Raw genomic sequence first — 23,863 nt, 5'->3', positions numbered from 1 at the left:
GACCGATCACCATTATTACGAAAGTGTATCTTGACATCAAGCATGACATGACGAGTACCGAATGGAGGAAACGTGGCATGGTTGGGGTAGATTCCGGATGAATTAGGAATCGTTAATTGGTTCCTAGGATATAGTTGTCTCGAATGATGTGCTTGTAGACACATCGGGTTCATTGTTAGTCGGGAAGTGTTACGGTGGTTTTGGTTAGTTAAGTAAGTGAGCAAACTCACGAGTTCGACGCATACTTAGTCACCCTACGTAGTGGGTGCATTATTGAGATTGTCATTGGTTGTAGTTACCCATCGTAACTAGGATAACCAATTAGTGTATGTGTGTGTGACCAGGACTTAAATCTTGTAATGGGACGTAACAAGTCTAAGATGGTAGAATTGGGGTTACACTCCGTAGAGTGTGTGCTTAGAGAATCGCGTAAGGATTCTAGTTATGAGTTGTCTTGGAATTTGTGAATCGAGGAGTCTTCGGGTCATTAAACTCATATGAGTGAGATCCGTATGAAAATTGTTGCGTTAGTGTGTTATGGATTATAGGGTAACATTCCTAACGGAATATCCCTTGTTGCAGTGGTTGTGTCGATATTTGGAAGGGTGTAAGACTTGGTGTTCCAAGCACCTCTTAGCGTTAGACGGAAGTTTCGTTAGGCTAAATGAAAAGTTCTCAATTTTTCGCTAGCTTTCTAACGACATGCATATCATATACCTTATCTTAATAGCATATGTATTTAATTCAAGATTCGACATAACCTATTTAAAGACAATAACGAACGTATAAGCATGCATAATCCTATATACTCGAGCACTAGTCAGGGATACATTAATAATATATAAAAGTTAAGTTATGAGTGCTCACGTATCAATATTGAGATTCAGTATTGCAGGAAAAGTACGTAGACGCAACGAGGATGATAAACACTAGTTTGACTCACGAGCAATACTCCCGAACCATACACATAACCTCCATAGCTATAACCCATAATTTCCTTAGCTCTATCCCGCTCGAAAAACAATTTCGAAATCACTCGGAAAGCACTCCGTCGTAATATTTTATGTATACTAATAATATCTTGAAATAATACGGAGTATATATATATATATATATATATATATATATATATATATATATATATATATATATATATATATATATGAATTCTATAAAGAAGTATTATGTTAAATATATTAGAGTATATATAAAAGATATAAATATTATATGTATTGCATATATAATATAATTATTAGATATTACATAATTAGTAAAATGTAATATTAATATATGAAATTACAAACTAAACTATAGTTGTTATATTAGTATTTACGTTATTACTTTTATAATTATTAGTAATATTAATATTAATATCAATATTATAATTATATGTATATATATATATATATATATATATATATATATATATATATATATATATATATATTTATATATATATGAAATGGGATACTTTTAATTACTAATATATTTATTATTATTAGTAACATCATTATTATTGTAATTAGGGGTAATATTTTGATTTTAGTTATTATTAAGATGATTATTATTATTATTATTATTATTATTATTATTATTATAATACACATTAAAATAAAAATCAATATTAACATTATGAATGTAACATTATGATACATTCATTAATAATATCATTTTTATTGTTATAAATTATTATTATTAACATTCTTGATAATATTATTATTAATTATTGTATTTATAAAATTATTATCATTATTAATATAATTATTGTTATTATTATTTAATCTATTTAATTATTTATTAATATTAAAAATCGTTTACATGGATTTGGAAATCAGAAATAGATTTACATCCTTTTCTAAACTGTATTTGATTGGTACTTTAGAAATCTGATTGTCGAACCTAATCCTTAAATGGTACGATTCAGTTCCAATAAGTCACAATAACAACAAAATCTGTTTAAGGTCAATATCAGTTATATTTTTTTTTTCATATTTTGTTTCGTCTGAGCGAATATAATCTGTCGACTAGCATTTGGCTATAAAACAAATAATCGTTCTGTATTATTAACAAATTCAATCAGTTTTCCACTCCCATTATCAATTACAAACACTATCAAATTGCTTTTACATATTAAATAAAACAGAATTTTATTAAAAAGTTGTCGAAACCTTTGTTTTGAACTTGAATTACAAAAAGCTTGATTTCGATTTCAACTGCAAAAAGTAAAAATGCAATCTTGTTAGGAATCTTTCAATAAAACTATCTGCAAAGTTTCAAAACCCAATTCCTAATATCGAGTTCGAATTTTTGAAGTCAAAGTTTAATTTCAAAAGTCAAACGATTGTTATTCGATTAAATTTGAGTTTTCTGTTGTAATTCAGGTTCAGTTGAGGATTTGGAAAGTTTACATGAACGATTCCTAACCTATTTCATGTTATGACTATGGTCTAAAACATTCACATTTGTGAAATCAATTTTTTTCTTTTTTGTTCAAGAACCGTAACAGCAAGACTGTTTTTCTTTTTCTTTTATTTTTTATTTTTTTTATTTTTTTTTTATTTTTTTTCGTTTTCTTTGTTAATCAAATTCTTCACTATATAGTTTTCTTGTTGTTTACAAAGTACTAGATCTTAATTTGGCAACTAGTTTTATGACTTTGGGTGTCTGGTCGATTAAAGTGAAGAAGAAGGGGTTATTTAAAATACGGATTATATATAAATGGGCACTATTTTATATCAGAAAAACTAAATTGGGTGGCTTGTTTTCTTTTTGGAACTCATTTTATAAGAGGTAGTTTTCATATTTATTTTTATTTTTATTATTATTAGTATTATCATTTTTATTATTATTATTATTCTTATTGTTATTATTATTGTTATTGTTATTGTTACTAGTGTTATAGTTATTAGTATTATTATTGTCAATAATAAAAGTATAGTTACTATTTATGATTATTATCGTAATTATAATTACAAAGATGATATATATTTGTTATTACTAAAACTAATATCATTATTAACATATGTGTTATTATTAACATGTTTAGGATTATTATTATTATCATTAATATGAAACAATAAAATTATTATTATTTTCTTTAATTAGTATCATTTTTATAATTATTAGTATTATTATTATCATTATTAACGATATCATTAATATTATTCGTATTATCATTAATAACTCATTAATATCAAAACTATCATTTTTACAAATAAATATTTTGTATACAAAATGTATTTAGTACATATACTATAACGATATTAATAGCTCATATAACTATATATTAACATTATATAGATAAATATTTACATGTAACAAACTATTGATTTTCAAACATAATAATAAATATGTATACCTACATACATATGTATATGTGTATATATATATATATATATATATATATATATATATATATATATATATATATATATATATATATATATATATATATATATATATATTAACATAACTAAAAAAATAGATATTAATTATTTTAAAATATATATACAAAAGAAATATATAAATAACATATAATCTAAGATATAATATAAGTATACGTTTTAAATGGAATTTAGTATAAATTCTATATAACTACAAATATATAAATAATATATATTAATAAAGGGATGAATGTGATTTCCATTATATTTATTAATAGATATACAAATGATATAGGTTCATGAATCCGAGGTCAACCCTGCATTATTCAGTTTCGTAATATGTATTTTTACTACAAAATACAGTATGGTGAGTTTCATTTGCTCCCTTTTTAAATGCTTTTGCAATATATATTTTTGGGTCTGAGAATACATGCGTTGCTTTATAAATGTTTGACGAAATAGACACAAGTACTTAAAACTATATTTTATAGTTGAATTATTAAACCGAATATGCCCCTTTTTAGCTTGGTAGCCTAAGAATTAGGGAACTGGCCCCTAATTGACGCGAATCCTAAAGGTAGATCTACGGGAACTAACAACCCCCATTCTGAAATTTGGAATGCTTTAGTACTTCGAGTTTATCATGTCCGATGGGTGTCCCAGAATGATGGGGATATTCTATATGCATCTTGTTAAGGTCGGTTACCAGGTGTTCACCATATGAATGATTTTTATCTCTATGCCGTTTGCAAAATGCCTGATACGAGATGTGTATTTATGAGAAATGAAAATCTTGTGGTCTATTAAAATGATGAAAATGATCGTTTATGATAAACTAATGAACTCACCAACCTTTTGGTTGACACTTTAAAGCATGTTTATTCTCAGGTATGAAAGAAATCTTCCGCTGTGCATTTGCTCATATTAGAGACATTACTTGGAGTCATTCACGACATTTTTCAAAAGACGTTGCATTCGAGTCGTCGAGTTCATCAAGATTATTATTAAGTCAATTATAGATGGATATATTATGAAAGGGTATGCATGCCGTCAACTTTTGATGTAAATGAAAGTTTGTCTTTTAAAAACGAATGCAATATTTGTAAAATGTATCATATAGAGGTCAAGTACCTCGCACTGAAATCAACTATTGTAAATCGTTTATAATGTATATGAACGGGTCCTTTCAGTTGGTATCAGAGCGGTGGTCTTAGCGAACCAGGTCTTGCATTAGTGTGTCTAACTGATAGTTGTTTAGATGCATTAGTGGGTCTGGACTTCGACCGTGTCTGTATGTCAAAAGTTTTGCTTATCATTTAGTGTCGAAAATTATTTGCTTATCATCCTTAAAGTCTAGACACGTCTTACTGCCTCTATTGCATAGACAGTGTATAGATAAATTCATATATTAACGTATCTGTTATTGTTACCTTTGCCTGACAGCTTCCGTAGATTCTTCCGTAACTTATGAGATTTTAGTATTATATATGCATATATAAATTATGTATTGCAGGGTACTAATCTACATCCTATAATCTATTTCTTATCGAAAATCCTTCATCTGATCGTACAAGATGAATCCCTCAACCAGTTCGAGTCCTCAAATTCCGGTAGCTATTCCGATAGTTATTCCGACAACTATTCTGACATGGATGTTCACCTAAGCTCCGGAAATAGCGTCACCGGAATGAATCAATCAATCAGCCATCATCAATTCTGGATGAATTAGGGCTGAGTTCGTAGTTGACTCAATCAATGGAGACGAGAAGAAGGCGATACTTTCCATCAACCAAATTTCCTCTTAACGATGAACCAGAAGCACTTACCGGTGAGCCTGTTCGTAATACCATTTTCTCTCTTATTTCCCGAATATCTCATCACGATTATATTCTATCTAAAATTCTAGATCTTATTTAACCGCTCGTCTAAACCGACAATCATCCCGGCGTAATAGAAGAAGTCAACGAGCTTCGCGCTCGGGTTACAGTTTTTGGAGAATATGGTGCAAAATTTACGAGCATCGGCAACATCACTGGCACCAATAGTACCACCAACATCAGTACCGGTAGCATCACCATCACCAACAGCAACATCCGCAATCCCACACTGTGATGATCGCTCCAAATCCATATGGACGAACACGTCATTCATCGATTTCATTGCGAGGTATTTGACCTCTATATGATACATTTTGTAAACATTGCATTCTTTTGAAAAGGCACACCATAAATGAATATTTAAATCAAAGGTTTTTGACAGCTGATGATTTCTACATATAGACAATCACCGTAAATAATAGTTTACAATAGTACTTTCGTTGACAATACAGTCAAAATAAGATACATGGTGATGATTTGGTGAATGCAATGTTTCCTTGAAAAATATGCCATGTAAGACTCCATGCACATAGCTTGTCATATATATAAGCAAACAGCGGAAGACTTCTAGGGAACCTGAGAATAAACATGCTAACAAGTGTCAACATAAAGGTTGGTGAGTTCATAGTTTTAATGTTTTGCATAATCTGTACATAAAGGTGGATCACAAGATTTCAGTTGTTTCATCCAGAAACGTTTATCAAAATATTCTACAAGATTGAGCACCCTGGTAACTAAACTTAACGTATATATAATTTGTACCCTTTGTATAATCATCTTAATAATACACGCAAACCAACGTGTACGCTTCTCAAATAGCATACGTCCGTTAAAAGGCTAGTGCTCTAGCTCGGACGGGGATATCAAGCCCTATGGATCCATATATAACTACTCGAGCCCACCAGTTCTTATAACCAGCAGTTACTAGTTACCAAAGCTAAGGGATTTTCAGTTCAAACTCGGTGTAGAATTTAGTATGTACTTGTATCCATTGCGTTTAAAATAAAGTGCATGTATTCTCAGCCCAAAAATATAGATTGCAAAAGCAATTAAAAAGGGAGCAAATAAAACTCACCTCAGCAGCATATAAAGTCGTTCACCAAAATGTGACTGAAACTCAGAATATTAAATAATCGTAGATCTCAACCTAGAGAACATATGTTGTTCAATAAATGTCTATCAAGCTGGGTCAGGTCATAGTGTATCATAATCCTAATGCTCGATATCGACATACAAAAGTTATCCAAAGTTGTTTCAAAAAGTCAATTTTGACAATAGTTCAACAAACGAGACGTACCTTATATAAGGATTCATTTACTCGGCTGGTAATATTTAAAAATCTATTTTATCAATCTTGTAAACAAGTTGTTTAAATCTTGATCGCAGATTCAAAAGCAATTTCAATTATCATCAATCATAATTCAGTTGATCATATCTTTTAATCCGTTCATCGAAACTATTTGATATCTAAATGAAAAGTCATTGATTTTTCGCCAGCTTTCCAAAAACATGTATATCATATACCTTTTACCAGTAATATATATATTTAATTCGTGATTCATTATAAACTGTTTAGCGACGAAATTTAGCATACAAGCATGTATAAATATATATACTCGAGCACTAGACATGGATACACAATTAATATATAAAAGATAAATTATGAGTGCTTACGTATCAGTATTGAGATTCAATATTGTAGGAAAGTACGTAGACGTAACGGAGATGATAAACACTAGGTTTGATTCACAAATATACCCCCGAACATTACCCATAACCTCCTTGGCAATAACCCATAATTTCCTTAGCTCTATCCCGCTTGAAAACCATTTTGAAAGTGACACGCTCATAATCTCGTCGTAATATTTTATGTATAATACTAATTAATATTAATAATACTAATAATCATAAGATTAATAATAATATTAATCTTAATAATAATAATAATAATAATAATAATAATAATAATAATAATAATAATAATAATAATAATAATAATAATAATAATAATAATAATAATAATAATAATGATAATGCTAAAAACGAACATATATTTCATAGCATTATTCCTCAAGAAAGACAAGCTTTTAGTTGCAATTGTTCTATTTACAAGTGATATTCGTTTAAATAATAAAAGGTGAAGACAAAAGACAGATTCGACGATTTGAAGACGCAAACGACCAAAAAGCTCAAAAGTACAAAAGACAATCAAAAAGGTTCCAATTATTGATAAGAAACGTCTTGAAATTACAAAAGTACAAGATTCAAAACACAAAGTACAAGATATTAAATTGTACGCGAGGACGTTCGAAAATCCGGAACCGGGACCAGAGTCAACTCTTAACGCTCGACGCAACGGACTAAAAATTACAAGTTAACTATGTATATAAATATAATATAATATATAATTAATTATATTAATTATATATATATTATATATATATATTAAAAACCGTCGGCAGCAAGAAACTCCAAGGGTGTGAGCTGTAAATATCTCTCAGCGACTCGCGGAGTTTTAAGGGCATTTTGCCGCGAGTCGCGGAGCCCCAATTTTCAACTCTGGCTATAAAGCCAACCGAATTCTGATCAAATTAAATCATCTTTTTCCTTCCTCTTCATACGTAAAATTTATATTTATATTTATATTTTAATTTTAATTTTAATTTTAAATCCTAATAATAATGGTATGTTAGCGAATGTTGTAAGGGTGTAAGTCGAAATTCTGTCCGTGTAACGCTACGCTATTTTTAATCATTGTAAGTTATGTTCAACCTTTTTACATTAATGTCTCGTAGCTAAGTTATTATTATGCTTATTTAAAACGAAGTAATCATGATGTTGGGCTAATTACTAAAATTGGGTAATTGGGCTTTGTACCATAATTGGGGTTTGGATAAAAGAACGACACTTGTGGAAACTAGACTATGGGCTATTAATGGGCTTTATATTTGTTTAACTAAATGAAAGTTTGTTAATGTTAATATAAAGATTTACAATTGGGCGTCCCTATAAATTACCATATACACTCGATCGGACACGATGGGCGGGGTATTTATATGTACGAATAATCGTTCATTTAACCGGACACGGGAATGGATTAATAGCCACTAGAATAATTAAAACAGGGGTGAAATTACATTCAAGGGTAATTGGTGTAATTGTTAACAAAGTAGTAAAACCTTGGTTTACACGCAGTCGATAACCTGGTGTATTCATTAAACAAAGTATTAAAACCTTGTTACAATTCGAATCCCCAATTAGTTGGAATATTTAACTTCGGGTATAAGGATAATTTGACGAGGACACTCGCACTTTATATTTATGACTGATGGACTGTTATGGACAAAAACCAGAAGGACATATTAAATAATTCAGGACAAAGGACAATTAACCCATGGGCATAAAACTAAAATCAACAAGTCAAACATCATGATTACGGAAGTTTAAATAAGCATAATTCTTTTATTTCATATTTAATTTCCTTTATTTTATATTTAATTGCACTTCTAATTATCGCACTTTTATTTATTTTATTTTATCGCACTTTTAATTATCGTACTTTTTAATTATCGCAATTTTATTTTATCGCATTTTTATTATTCGCAATTTCATTATCGTTATTTACTTTACGCTTTAATTTAAAGTCTTGTATTTATTTTATATTTTACTTTAGGTTTTAACTGCGACTAAAGTTTTAAAATCGACAAACCGGTCATTAAACGGTAAAAACCCCCTTTATAATAATAATATTACTTATATATATATTTGTATTTTTATAAAAGTAAACTAATATAGCGTTGAGCTTTGCTTAAAGATTTCCCTGTGGAACGAACCGGACTTACTAAAAACTACACTACTGAACGATTAGGTACACTGCCTATAAGTGTTGTAGCAAGGTTTAAGTATATCCATTCTATAAATAAATAAATATCTTGTGTAAAATTGTATCGTATTTAATAGTTTTTCCTAGTAAAATATAAGCTATTTTATATACACCTCGTTCGACACCAAGTATTTTTGGCGCCGCTGCCGGGGAAAAACTCTTAAAAGCCGGAAGCGTAACGCTAATATAAAAAAAAAAAAAAAAAGATTTTTAGTTACTTTTATTAAAAATTCGCTTTTGTAAAAATACGTTTTAATTATTCAAAAATATAAAAAGAAAAACAAAAATATATGTATTTTTAAGATTTTGTAAATATTTAAGTTTTATAAGTTTCTTTATTTCTATTTTAGTTTATAAAAATATAAGTTTTATTTTAAAATCGTTTATTTAAATTAAAAACAGAAAACATAAAAAAAAAATAAAAAAAAAACGCGTAAAAACACAAAGCTGTCAACTGAATTCCTGAACCCCGCGACTCGCGGGGTTTTCTTCTTTAATTGCCGCGACTCGCGGAGGGTTTCTGACACACGGACAAAAACCCTAATCAAGCATTGATTACGGGTTATTTTTAATTATTATTATTATTAAAACCTAATTATTATTATTATTATTATTAGTTTTAATTTTACTTTTACTTTTTATTTATATATTTTAGTTTAATTAGTTTTATTAAATTGTAAAATTAATAGTTTTATTAAATAAATAATATAAAAATAATATTTTTATAAAAATTGTACTTTTTACAACTTTTTTGTATATTTTTATATTTTGTACCTTTTTAATCGTTGTAGCGTAATATTTGTATTTTTAGCTCATATTTAATTTTAAACTTAGTTTTTGCTATAGTTATTTTTACTCCTAGATTTTTAGGCTTTGCCGTAGAATTCCTTAAGTGCTTTTTCTTTAGACTAAGATTTAGGTGCTTTAGAATTTTGCGACGCCTTTTTAAGTTTTAGTTTCTTTTTAAGTTATTTCCATTTGGGATTTAGTTTTTCCTGTAAGCTTTAATATTTTTAGACCTTTTACTATGTATCAATTATCATTCCAATTAGTAATTTCAATTTGCGATTATAATTTTAAGTTAGTTGTAGTAATAAGGTTAGGTTAGTTAAGTATTTTTAAGTTTTGATAAGTTTCTTTTATTTTTCCGTCACCTTTTATTTTTTTTCAACCATTTTTCCTTTTTCGACCTTTTTCGACGAACTCTTTTTCTCTCTTATTTCTCGCTATTCTAGTTTTAGGACTTAGAATTTTTTTTTTTTTTTTTTCTACTTCTTATCTAAATTTTCTTAAAATTACGAAAATTTATTTTAAGTGGTTAAATTAATAGACATCAAAATTTTCTGGTTCGTAGTAATAGTTGGATTTGTACGTGGACCGGGTTATTGGAGCCAAACAGTCCTCAATTATATTGAGACCAAACGAATCCTGCCCCTCTGCTGCATCTTTTGGCTATTCGAAACGTGGGCAAAATCAGAAAAGTCTATTGATTGGATAACTTATTATAATTTTTCTTTCCTTTTTAAAACTAATAGGATATTCAGTGAATGCACCGAGCAAGACGTTCATCACCTTTTGTACGTTCACCACCTGTAACTCGATCAAGACATCGTTTAACAAATATAACCGCCGTTGATTTTTCTTTAGAATCATCATCCAGTCGACCAAGTACTTCAGTTCAAATTTCCAATAATCCATTTTTTGAACCCGACCTCACAATTGAGAATCCAGAGAATATTCAGGAACGGTTCGTAGATCCTGAACCATTAAACTTTCCTCCGGAACCACCAATCATTCAAACAGAGATTGTTGAGGAACGAACCATTAAATCTGAAGCATCTAGTGATACCGATTCAACAAATTCAATTATGGAGAATCTGGAACCTTTAAGTATGGAAGACCGAATGAGAGCTAAACGCACTGGCCAAGGTCACGCAATTACTCATCCAGACATTAATGCGCCAGATTATGAAATCAAAGGACAAATTCTACACATGGTGACTAATCAATGCCAATTTAGTGGTGCGCCGAAGGAAGATCCAAATGAACATCTACGTACCTTTAATAGGATCTGCACACTATTTAAAATCCGAGAAGTGGAGGATGAACAGATATATCTCATGTTATTTCCCTGGACTTTAAAGGGAGAAGCCAAAGATTGGTTGGAATCGTTACCTGAAGGGGCGATCGATACATGGGATGTTTTAATTGACAAATTTCTTAAACAATTCTTTCCTGCATCTAAAGCCGTAAGACTTCAGGCAGAAATTGTTATGTTCACACAAAAGCCAAATGAAACTCTATATGAGGCGTGGACAAGATATGGAAAGTTATTAAGAGGATGTCCGCAACATGGTTTAGACACCTGTCAAATAGTACAAATATTCTACCGAGGATGCGACATCACTACAAGAAAAGACATAGATATAGCAGCTGGTGGTTCGATTATGAAGAAAACCGAAACTGATGCTTACAAAATTATTGATAATACTGCTTCCCACTCACATGAGTGGCACCAAGAAAAAGACATCATTAGATCATCTAAAGCAGCTAGAGCCGATTCTAGCCATGACTTAGATTCCATTTCCGCAAAGATAGATGCTTTCGAGAGACGAATGGAAAAGATGACTAAAGATATTCATGCTATACGAATTAGTTGTGAGCAGTGTGGAGGACCACATTTGACAAAAGATTGTCTCAGTATTGAATTAACAATGGAACAAAGAGAGAATATTTCATACATAAACCAAAGGCCTGGAAATAATTATCAGAATAATTATCAACCGCCAAGACCGATTTACAATCAAAACCAGAATTATAACCGAAATATTCCATACAACAACCAACAAGGTCCTAGCAATCAACAAGTATCCAATAATACTTACAATCAGCAAAGACCAAATTTTCAAAACAAACCACCACAACAAACCGATGATAAAAAGCCGAATTTAGAAGATATGATGACGAAGCTAGTTGAAACTCAAACGCAGTTTTTCACATCTCAAAAACAAACTAATGAACAAAATGCTCAAGCATTTAGAAATCAACAAGCTTCTATTCAAAATCTAGAACAAGAAGTAAGTAACCTAGCAAGGTTAATAGGTGAAAGAAAACCGGGAAGTTTACCTAGCAATACAAATGCTAACCCCCGGAATGAAACAGCTAAAGCTATTACCACAAGAAGTGGTACAACACTTAAACCACCTGAAATACCTGTAACTTCTGATGAAACTATTCCTACTCCACAAGAACCACAACCTGATCAAGATAAGGAAAAAGAACCGGTAAAGGTTAATGAAGATAACACAGTTACGGATAAACCTTATGTTAAACCATACCAATCACCACTTCCTTACCCGAGTAAAATGAAAAAAGAAAAACTTGAAGCCGAGCAATCCAAATTATTGGATATGTTTAAACAGATAAATGTAAATCTTCCTTTCATTGATGTGATTTCAGGAATGCCAAGATATGCTAAATTCTTGAAAGATCTAATCACGAATAGAAAGAAAATGGAAGAACTCTCGGCTGTTACTATGAATGCCAATTGTTCAGCAGTGCTGTTGAATAAGATACCAGAAAAATTATCTGATCCAGGAAGTTTCACAATTCCATGTTTTCTGGGTAGTCTTAGTTCAATAGAAGCATTGGCAGACTTAGGTGCTAGTATAAATCTAATGCCGTATTCACTATACGCTAAACTAGACCTTGGAGAATTGAAACCAACCAGAATAAGCATACAACTAGCCGATAGATCAATAAAATATCCTAGAGGGATAATGGAGAACATGCTAGTTAAAGTTGGTACTTTAGTATTTCCAGTAGATTTTGTTGTTTTGGACATGGAAGAAGATTCTCAAGTTCCTCTCATATTAGGAAGACCATTCTTAAACACGGCTAAAGCAATGATAGACGTGTTCGGTAAGAAACTGACCCTAAGTATAGAGGATGAGAGTGTTACCTTTTCAGTTGATAGAGCAATGCAACAACCACAATCTGCAGATGATACATGTTATTATATTCAAACTATAGATGCACATGCAGAATTATTAGAAGAATTTCCAGAATTACAAGGAACAGGAGAATGTTCTTTAGGAGAAGGTAATGAACCAATTGATGAAGCTGAAATGTTAGCTACACTTATAGCTAATGGATATGAACCAACAACAGAAGAAATTCAAATGCTAAAAGAAGAAGACAGATATCGATATAAATCATCGATAGAAGAACCTCCGAAATTAGAGTTAAAGCCACTTCCAAACCATTTGGAATACGCTTATTTACATGGTGAATCTGAATTACCTGTAATAATATCATCTTCTCTTACTGAAAATGAGAAATCACAACTCATTTCTGTGTTGAAAGCTCATAAACCAGCCATTGCATGGAAGATTCATGATATTAAAGGAATAAGTCCTTCGTATTGCACACATAAAATCCTTATGGAAGAAGGTCATAAAACGTATGTGCAACGCCAACGAAGACTAAATCCTAATATGCAAGATGTAGTTAAGAAAGAGATTATTAAACTGCTAGATGCAGGTTTGATATATCCAATTTCTGATAGTCCATGGGTAAGCCCAGTTCAATGCGTGCCTAAGAAGGGTGGCATGACTGTCATCACAAATGAGAAAAATGAGCTTATTCCTACTAGGACTGTAACAGGATGGCGTGTATGTATTGATTATAGAAAATTAAATGACGCCACCAGAAAAGATCACTTTCCCTTACCTTTCATAGATCAAATGTTGGAAAGATTAGCCGGAAATAGTTACTATTGTTTTCTAGATGGATTTTCCGGATATTTTCAAATTCCAATAGCACCCGAGGACCAAGAGAAAACCACATTCACGTGCCCTTATGGTACTTTTGCTTACAAACGCATGCCATTTGGACTTTGTAACGCCCCTGCAACCTTTCAAAGGTGTATGATGGCGATTTTTCACGACATGATAGAAGAATGCATGGAAGTATTCATGGATGACTTTTCAGTCTTCGGTGATACATTTAAATCATGTCTAGTTAATCTGGAACGAATGCTAATTAGATGCGAAAAATCAAATCTAGTACTTAATTGGGAGAAATGCCATTTCATGGTTAAAGAAGGCATCGTTCTTGGACATAAAATTTCAAAAGAAGGAATTGAAGTGGATAGAGCTAAAGTAGATGTAATTGCTAAACTTCCACATCCCACCAATGTTAGAGGAGTTAGGAGTTTTTTAGGGCATGCCGGTTTTTACCGACGTTTCATAAAAGATTTTTCTAAAATTGCCACTCCTATGAATAAACTCCTAGAAAAGGATGCGCCATTCATCTTTTCAGATGAATGTATCAAATCTTTTAATATTCTTAAAGAAAAACTCACTAATGCGCCGATCATGATAACACCAAATTGGAATCTACCATTTGAACTAATGTGCGATGCAAGTGATTTTGCAATGGGAGCCGTTTTAGGACAAAGGATTGAAAAACGATTTCAACCTATATATTATGCTAGTAAGACATTACAAGGAGCACAAACAAACTATACAACTACTGAAAAAGAACTCCTTGCTATTGTCTTTGCTTTTGACAAATTTCGATCATATCTCGTTCTAGCAAAAACGGTGGTCTATACCGACCATTCTGCTCTTAGATACCTATTTTCAAAACAAGATGCTAAACCAAGATTAATCCGTTGGATCTTACTCTTACAAGAGTTTGATATTGAAATCCGAGATAAAAGAGGAGCAGAAAATCTCGCCGCTGATCATCTTTCTCGTCTTGAAAATCCCGAATTAGAAGTTCTGAATGAATCGGCCATAAAAGACAACTTTCCTGATGAATATCTATTGAAGATAGATTATAAAGAAATCCCATGGTTTGCAGACTATGCAAACTACTTAGTTTGTGGATTCCTTGAAAAAGGATTATCGTACCAAAGACGAAAGAAATTCTTCAGTGATATAAAACACTATTTCTGGGAAGATCCACATCTGTTTAAAAGTTGTCCCGATGGAATAATACGCCGATGTGTATTTGGAGATGAAGCTAGTAAAATTTTAAACCATTGTCACACAGGACCAACAGGAGGGCATTATGGGCCTCAACTAACAGCAAGAAAAGTTTATGAAGCTGGATTCTATTGGCCTACAATTTACAAAGACGCACACCTTCTTTGCAAATCCTGTGATGCATGTCAAAGGGCCGGAAAAATAAGTCAACGTGATGAAATGCCACAAAATGTCATCCAAGTATGTGAAGTATTTGACATTTGGGGTATTGACTTTATGGGTCCATTTCCAAAATCTCATAATAATCTATATATACTCGTAGCCATTGATTATGTATCTAAATGGGCGGAAGCACAAGCTCTCCCAACTAACGATGCACGAGTTGTAGTCAACTTTTTAAAACGTCTTTTTGCAAGGTTTGGAACACCGAAAGCTTTAATAAGTGATCGGGGTACTCATTTCTGTAATAATCAACTTAAGAAAGTTCTTAAAAGATATGGAGTAACTCATAAAATCTCCACCGCATATCATCCACAAACAAGTGGACAAGTTGAAAATACCAACCGAGCTTTAAAACGTATTCTAGAGAAAACCGTAGGATCAAATTCGAAGGAATGGTCCATTAAATTGGAGGATGCACTCTGGGCTTTTAGAACAACCTACAAAACTCCAATTGGAACCACACCTTTTAGACTTGTTTATGGAAAAGCATGTCATCTTCCAGTAGAAATTGAACACAAAGCATTTTGGGCTTTGAAGACATGTAATCTTGATTTACATGAAGCCGGACGTCTACGATTAAGTCAACTAAACGAATTAGAAGAATTAAGACATGAAGCATATGAAAATTCGTTAATCTATAAAGAAAGAACGAAGAAATGGCATGATAAAAGAATCAGAAGTTCAAAAGAATTTAAAGAAGGAGACAGAGTTCTTCTTTTCAATTCACGATTCAAGCTATTTCCTGGAAAATTGAAATCAAGATGGTCTGGACCATTCATAGTCAAAAGAGTTTTCCCATACGGAACGATAGAATTGATAAATTCAAATGGGATTGAATTTAAAGTTAATGGTCACAGAGTTAAACATTACATACATGGTCCGATGGAAGTCGACAACGAAGTTAATCACAATTTCGACACCACAGCTAACTAAGTGTGGGGAGAATCAAGTCTTTAAAGGATAATATGTATTTCTGTTAGAGTTAGATTGTCTGTTTTCGTGTAGTTCTCGAAAATGGAACACGTATGGTCTTTCCCTAGCAGACCCTAAAGAACTAGTCTTCTCCCCCCATTCTGAATTTTTATTTTTTTTAGGTTTTTACAAAATGAAGACTGCCTGTGAACTAAACCATGGTCTAATGCTACACGCTTTGATCACTAAAAGAAATAATGACATACTCCCGAGCGAATTAGTATCAGTAATCAGAGAAAGAATGGACGGAGTTAGAAAAGGATCCAGATGCGAAGATAATAAGTTACAATTTGGTAAAGGAAAATCAAAATCCGCAGCGAAAAGAAGAGCACGACACCTAGAACGATGTCACAAATGCGGAAAATGGTCACATGGAGGTAAATGTTCAAATAATCAAACCTATTCAAATACCGAATTTGTTACTTTATGCAGAGACGGACCGTTCATATGTTTAGAAGAAAAGACAATGAATGCTCGAGGTTACGCCTATGCAGCCATGGAAAACCAATTAAACCGACTATCTTATGAATATAATAGATCATATAACTAAGAAATCTATTTCACAGGTATGTCTGTACAGTTTTTATTTTTATTTATTTTTAACCTTTTGATAATAAACGCTAATTTGTTCGCTAAAAAGTATTAAATTGGTATTAAATAAAATTAGGTTTGGCGACCGAAATTATTGATATCATTCAAAAATTTATTACATCACTGCGAAATTTAACGTTTATTCTTAAGGTATAAATATCTTTAATCAATCAACCCAAAATATTTCAAAAATTCGTCATGAGTTAAATTAGGTCTTGGAACCGAAATTACTTTACCGAAAAGAGGGGCGCATATTTTTGATAATATTTGATTGATTAAAGTGGGATAAAAAGACAAAAAGATTTTTAATTTTATTATGTTTTTAATCTTAATATTTAAATCTTAAATTAATATTGTAAACTTTGTAAAAACAATATATTTAAAATTGTAAATATTTGAAAAATTAATATAAGTTTGATATGAATTTATAAATTTTTAAATTAAGTTTGGTGTGAATTTTTAATTTTAAAATATGAAATTTTAATTTTATGCATTTCAAATTTTAAGTTTGGTGTGAATTTTTAATTTTTAAATTTTTAATTTTGAATTTTATATTTAAGTCGTGTGAATTTAAAAACAAAAATTTACTTTATCTCATTAAGTTAAGAATATGATTTTTAAAATTCGTCGTAAGTTGAAGACTAGGTCTTTGAACCGAAATTACTTTACCCGAGGGAGGGACGAGAACTTTTATTATCATTATTTTTAATCTTATTGATTTAAAGTATGCCAAAAACATTAAAAAAAAAAACCCAAAAATCTTAGCTTTTAAAACAATCGCTACAAAAAGACAAATTTTAAAATTTTGTCGAGGGACGGACTAGGACATCGATCCGAAACGACCTCGTCCTAAATAACAAGGGAAACAAAATTTTAAAATTAAATACTTAATTGTTTTATAAGTTAAAGATTATATATAAAAAAAAAAAAAAAAAAAAAAAAAGCAAACTCCGCGACTCGCGGAGTTTTAAGTGCAAACCTCCGCGACTCGCGGAGGGACCAAATTACAGAAAAAAAAATAAAAGAGCTGCACGATCAGTTCACTCAACCCACACAAAAACACACATAAACACCCAAATACTGCGAAAAAAGAACCCGAAAACCACCGAAAATCACCTCCAAAAATCTCAATTTTTAACCGTTAATCACCAAATTTTTTGCTAAAATCATGTTGAGAAGGATGATATCTAAGAACTACTCAAGAAAAACGGTAAATTTCTACACCTAAACACCATTTAATTCGAATTTTAGTGTTCTTGAGCTATTTTTCCCCAATTTGATTTTGATGCTTTTTAGTGTAATTAGACTTAAATTGTTTATGTATTATGCTTGTATAACCTAGATTGATGCTGTTTAACATGATTAGAAGCCTTAAACTTCAAATTTTGAATAATCTAGGGTTTGTGTTCTTGAGCAATTTGGGGCTTTTTGATATAAACAGGTTATGGCCGATTTTTGTCATGAATTGTTGCTAAATTGAGTAGTGTAACATGTCTAGGTAGTTAAATGATCCAAACTTTGAGCCTAAACATGATTTTGAGAATTAAAGTGGACTTTTTCAAGTCTAAAATTCATGAACTTGATTTTTGAAAGATAATGCCATTTGAGACTTGTTTGATTGCTAGTAATGATTATTTTGACATGTTATTTGAGTTGAATGCTTATGAACTTGGCGAAAATTTTCGTATATGCTTATTTGAAAAAGTGTAGATTTGATAAAAATGTGAAAATAAGCTTAAGTTTGATATAAATTGATAATGTCATTGTAATTATTTTGATTGATGATTTTGCTGACACTAATGCATATTTGGATGCACAAAATTTGTGTTTGGTGTGTTTTGCAGAATGAAAGGGGTGAATCTTCATCCCAAGCCCGCCATGCTCCTGCTGAGAACTTGGAACAACAGGAGGTAGATAACTACTACAAGCAGGATGTACCTCATCCAGTCATGACCTTTTCAGATATGCACTTGGAACAGTTGCACCCGAACCTGCGATTTGACAGACTTTGGATAGATTATCCAAAATATCAACGGGGTTTGCATACTCTTCATTCCAAGGTTGTTGAGGTACCGAGGGTCATAGAATGGGGACCCTTGGAAGCTGTAGAATTGGCCGGGCCAATTAGGGAATTACTTGTACAGAGGTATGGTAATTCTTCTTTTAATGACTGGATATGTTTATTCACCATACGCAGACCTGTATATAAAGTATGGTGTGAAGAGTTGTTATGTAGTATAGAGTTGAATGATCGGGTAGCTAGTTTAACCGATCGTTCTTTTATTAGATTTTTGTTAGGCGGTTCGATGCGCCACATGTCTTTACTGGACATGGCTCAGGCTTTACGTATATATACGCCTGAGGAATTAGCGTCTGCCGATTGTAGAGGATTGATACTAAACGGTAGAAAGATAGATGAGAATTTTGATACACACGGTGTGTGGAGTCAAATGACAAGCCATCACCGTTTCAAAGGGGGAAACTACTCTTATTTGGATATAGATAGAGCCGAATTAAGAGTAATACATAGGTTTTTAGCTAATTCGATTAGACAAAGGGGTAAAAACAAAGAAAAGGTAAATGAACAAGATTTGTTTTACCATATGTGTATTCGAGACCCACACAGCGCTGTAAGTATACCATATTGTGTGGGTTATTATTTATCAGCTATGGTTCGGGGGATGCGTCCACATAGCATAATAGGAGGTGGTATTTTTATTACTTTGATTGGTGAATATCTCGGTGTGGATATAAGTCGGGGGGGATTATTAGTAGAAGAGCCGGAACCCCGCGACACTATAGGCTTAAATGTATACCATGGTGCGAAAGTTTTGAAGCGGCGAAATAACGCCGCAGTACGATACAATGGTAGACATCCACAGGTAGAGAGAAACCAGGAACAAGGTAATGTAGGAGGGGGGAATGAGATGCAAGAAATGCATAGGTTTATAGCTTCTCAGGAATACGAAAATGCTAGACAGAGAGCATTTGAAGATTGGCAAGTTCATCAGAACCAGATCATAGCGCATTGCCAACATATAGGTAGAAACTATATTCCTACACCGAAACCCGTCTTCCCTCCTTGGTCGATAGAGATGCAGCCACCATATCCTACGTATGACCCTGCCGAAGCATTCTATAGCACTTATGGTTATGCGTGGAACCCCTATTGGTACCAATATCATCCTTAGTTTACTTATTATTTTTTTTTATTTTGTAATTTGTAATTATTGATATGTTTAATATTTTTGTTAATATTGTAATCATTTTTATAATTATCTAACTTTTATTCTTAGATTTTAATAATTTTTTAATGTGGGGTAATAAACCAAACTTCAAAAATATGTATATATGTTTGCAGTTTATCTTATGTACACAACAGGGTAAAACAACGCATTTTCAAAGACTGGCATTAAGTTCAGCAAAAGCAACTAATTTTGACGACAAGATGCAAAATATATGTGAAATAACAACAAGACGGAATGAACAAATGATGTGCACCATTTATCATTCAGCAAACAAACGCCAATATATTTGGAAAATTTGGTAAAAATTTAATCATTTTCACACAAATCACCCTCAATAATTTAAATTGTTACTGATTTCTTGCAAATGAGGGCATTGCAAGATCTTAAGTGTGGGAAGGGATTAAATTCTTTCGGATTTTAAAATTTTTATATTAAACACTTGGTTACCATTAAAAATACTAGTAAAGCAGTAGTTGTATTAGAATCTAGTGCTCTCTGATAAAAAAGAACAGCCCTAGTCTTATATACTGACTACCCAATTCTAGTAAAATTTTTTCAAAATTAAATGAATTAAAATCATGTTTATACATATTTATGAACGATAAAACTAGGTTTTAACACCGAAATTATTGTTACCTCGGAAAGGACATAAATTGAGAAACAAACTAAAATGTTAAAATTCATTTAAAATGGAATAGAGGACGATAAAAAGGAAAATAAAAGCCAAGTGTGGGAAAATTTACCAAGTTATTTTAAACATATGTCACATATATCTGTAACAAATAACTGAATATACTTTTGCTTTGAACTAAACTAAACTGTTTTACCCAATGAAAGAAAAGAAGAGATGGATCTACATGATGAATCAATTCCATCATTAAAAGGAAGTAAAGTCTTCCGAAAAAGACACGCGCTTCTTGATTTAGGTCATGAAGTTGTCGTCCAGACCAGCTGTAGGTTGACGAAAAATCTAGAAAAGTCATCACTAAAATCAGCAGGAAATCCACGGACCTCAGCATTAAACAGGGTCGCCATGTGGTCAGATTTATCCTAACCATGAGAAGGATTTATCTCGTACAATGGGGGGGCACCATGCAAATTAGCTGGATAAGACTAATGAATCAGATCCCCAGAAAGGATAATCTCCTTAAAGATTAAAAATCAGCTTTTAAGACTGATATTACTCAATCCTAGAGATTGACCTTAAAGATTGAGAATTCAAACTCATGGAATTCAATGATATCTAAACTCGAGCTTAAACGAGAAAATATTTTGATCAAAATTACAAACCAATTTGTTTTCTGAAAACCCTATTTTCAATGCGTTCATTACCATTGAACGTAAAATCCTAGGAATTCACCTGGAATTCATTAGGTCACCTGAACTAAATCGGGTGTCAACCGTAAGAACGGTGGTTGCATAGCATGGTCAAAGACAGGACCTTGTGCCAGACCGAAAAATTATAAGGGTGAGCTTTACTATTGCTCCTACCAAGGATAGTAATTGCGTCCAACACGTTATAGACCATAATCAAAAGCATGTCACGGGACATTGCCTTAACAGTTGCTTGTTCAACGCTTTCCTTTACAACCGAACGGTAGTTTGCCGAAAGGTAATATACGGGACAAGTAAACTGGACGTGTTGCTTTCCAAATACAAGGTTAGCAAGTGGGTGACACAAAACCGCAAGTTTTGAGCTAAAATTTTCGAATCTGAAACCCACCAAACCCACAAAAATATTTTGCAAACACCGGTAAAGGGTTATTCCGGAAAACTAATCTAGGGTAAAAACTAGATTTCAAAAGATCAAATGTTTTCATAAAGATCCAATTTCCTTAATGGATCTAAATTTTTATAGTCATGTGGGACTGTAAACCATATCGTTACTACCATTGTTTATACCGCCGTATAGAAATCACTGATGTACAAAGTGTGAAGAATAAAGAAGTGATTCTAGTATTTCAAGACAATATTGCTTGAGGACAAGCAACGCTCAAGTGTGGGAATATTTGATAATGCTAAAAACGAACATATATTTCATAGCATTATTCCTCAAGAAAGACAAGCTTTTAGTTGCAATTGTTCTATTTACAAGTGATATTCGTTTAAATAATAAAAGGTGAAGACAAAAGACATATTCGACGATTTGAAGACGCAAACGACCAAAAAGCTCAAAAGTACAAAAGACAATCAAAAAGGTTCCAATTATTGATAAGAAACGTCTTGAAATTACAAAAGTACAAGATTCAAAACACAAAGTACAAGATATTAAATTGTACGCGAGGACGTTCGAAAATCCGGAACCGGGACCAGAGTCAACTCTTAACGCTCGACGCAACGGACTAAAAATTACAAGTTAACTATGTATATAAATATAATATAATATATAATTAATTATATTAATTATATATATATTATATATATATATATTAAAAACCGTCGGCAGCAAGAAACTCCAAGGGTGTGAGCTGTAAATATCTCTCCGCGACTCGCGGAGTTTTAAGGGCATTTTGCCGCGAGTCGCGGAGCCCCAATTTTCAACTCTGGCTATAAAGCCAACCGAATTCTGATCAAATTAAATCATCTTTTTCCTTCCTCTTCATACGTAAAATTTATATTTATATTTATATTTTAATTTTAATTTTAATTTTAAATCCTAATAATAATGGTATGTTAGCGAATGTTGTAAGGGTGTAAGTCGAAATTCTGTCCGTGTAACGCTACGCTATTTTTAATCATTGTAAGTTATGTTCAACCTTTTTACATTAATGTCTCGTAGCTAAGTTATTATTATGCTTATTTAAAACGAAGTAATCATGATGTTGGGCTAATTACTAAAATTGGGTAATTGGGCTTTGTACCATAATTGGGGTTTGGATAAAAGAACGACACTTGTGGAAACTAGACTATGGGCTATTAATGGGCTTTATATTTGTTTAACTAAATGAAAGTTTGTTAATGTTAATATAAAGATTTACAATTGGGCGTCCCTATAAATTACCATATACACTCGATCGGACACGATGGGCGGGGTATTTATATGTACGAATAATCGTTCATTTAACCGGACACGGGAATGGATTAATAGCCACTAGAATAATTAAAACAGGGGTGAAATTACATTCAAGGGTAATTGGTGTAATTGTTAACAAAGTAGTAAAACCTTGGTTTACACGCAGTCGATAACCTGGTGTATTCATTAAACAAAGTATTAAAACCTTGTTACAATTCGAATCCCCAATTAGTTGGAATATTTAACTTCGGGTATAAGGATAATTTGACGAGGACACTCGCACTTTATATTTATGACTGATGGACTGTTATGGACAAAAACCAGAAGGACATATTAAATAATTCAGGACAAAGGACAATTAACCCATGGGCATAAAACTAAAATCAACAAGTCAAACATCATGATTACGGAAGTTTAAATAAGCATAATTCTTTTATTTCATATTTAATTTCCTTTATTTTATATTTAATTGCACTTCTAATTATCGCACTTTTATTTATTTTATTTTATCGCACTTTTAATTATCGTACTTTTTAATTATCGCAATTTTATTTTATCGCATTTTTATTATTCGCAATTTCATTATCGTTATTTACTTTACGCTTTAATTTAAAGTCTTGTATTTATTTTATATTTTACTTTAGGTTTTAACTGCGACTAAAGTTTTAAAATCGACAAACC

The sequence above is a fragment of the Rutidosis leptorrhynchoides genome, chromosome 6, assembly GCF_046630445.1.
Source record: "Rutidosis leptorrhynchoides isolate AG116_Rl617_1_P2 chromosome 6, CSIRO_AGI_Rlap_v1, whole genome shotgun sequence".
NCBI classification, from domain to species: Eukaryota; Viridiplantae; Streptophyta; class Magnoliopsida; order Asterales; family Asteraceae; genus Rutidosis; species Rutidosis leptorrhynchoides.
This window is presented reverse-complemented; position numbering follows the sequence as displayed.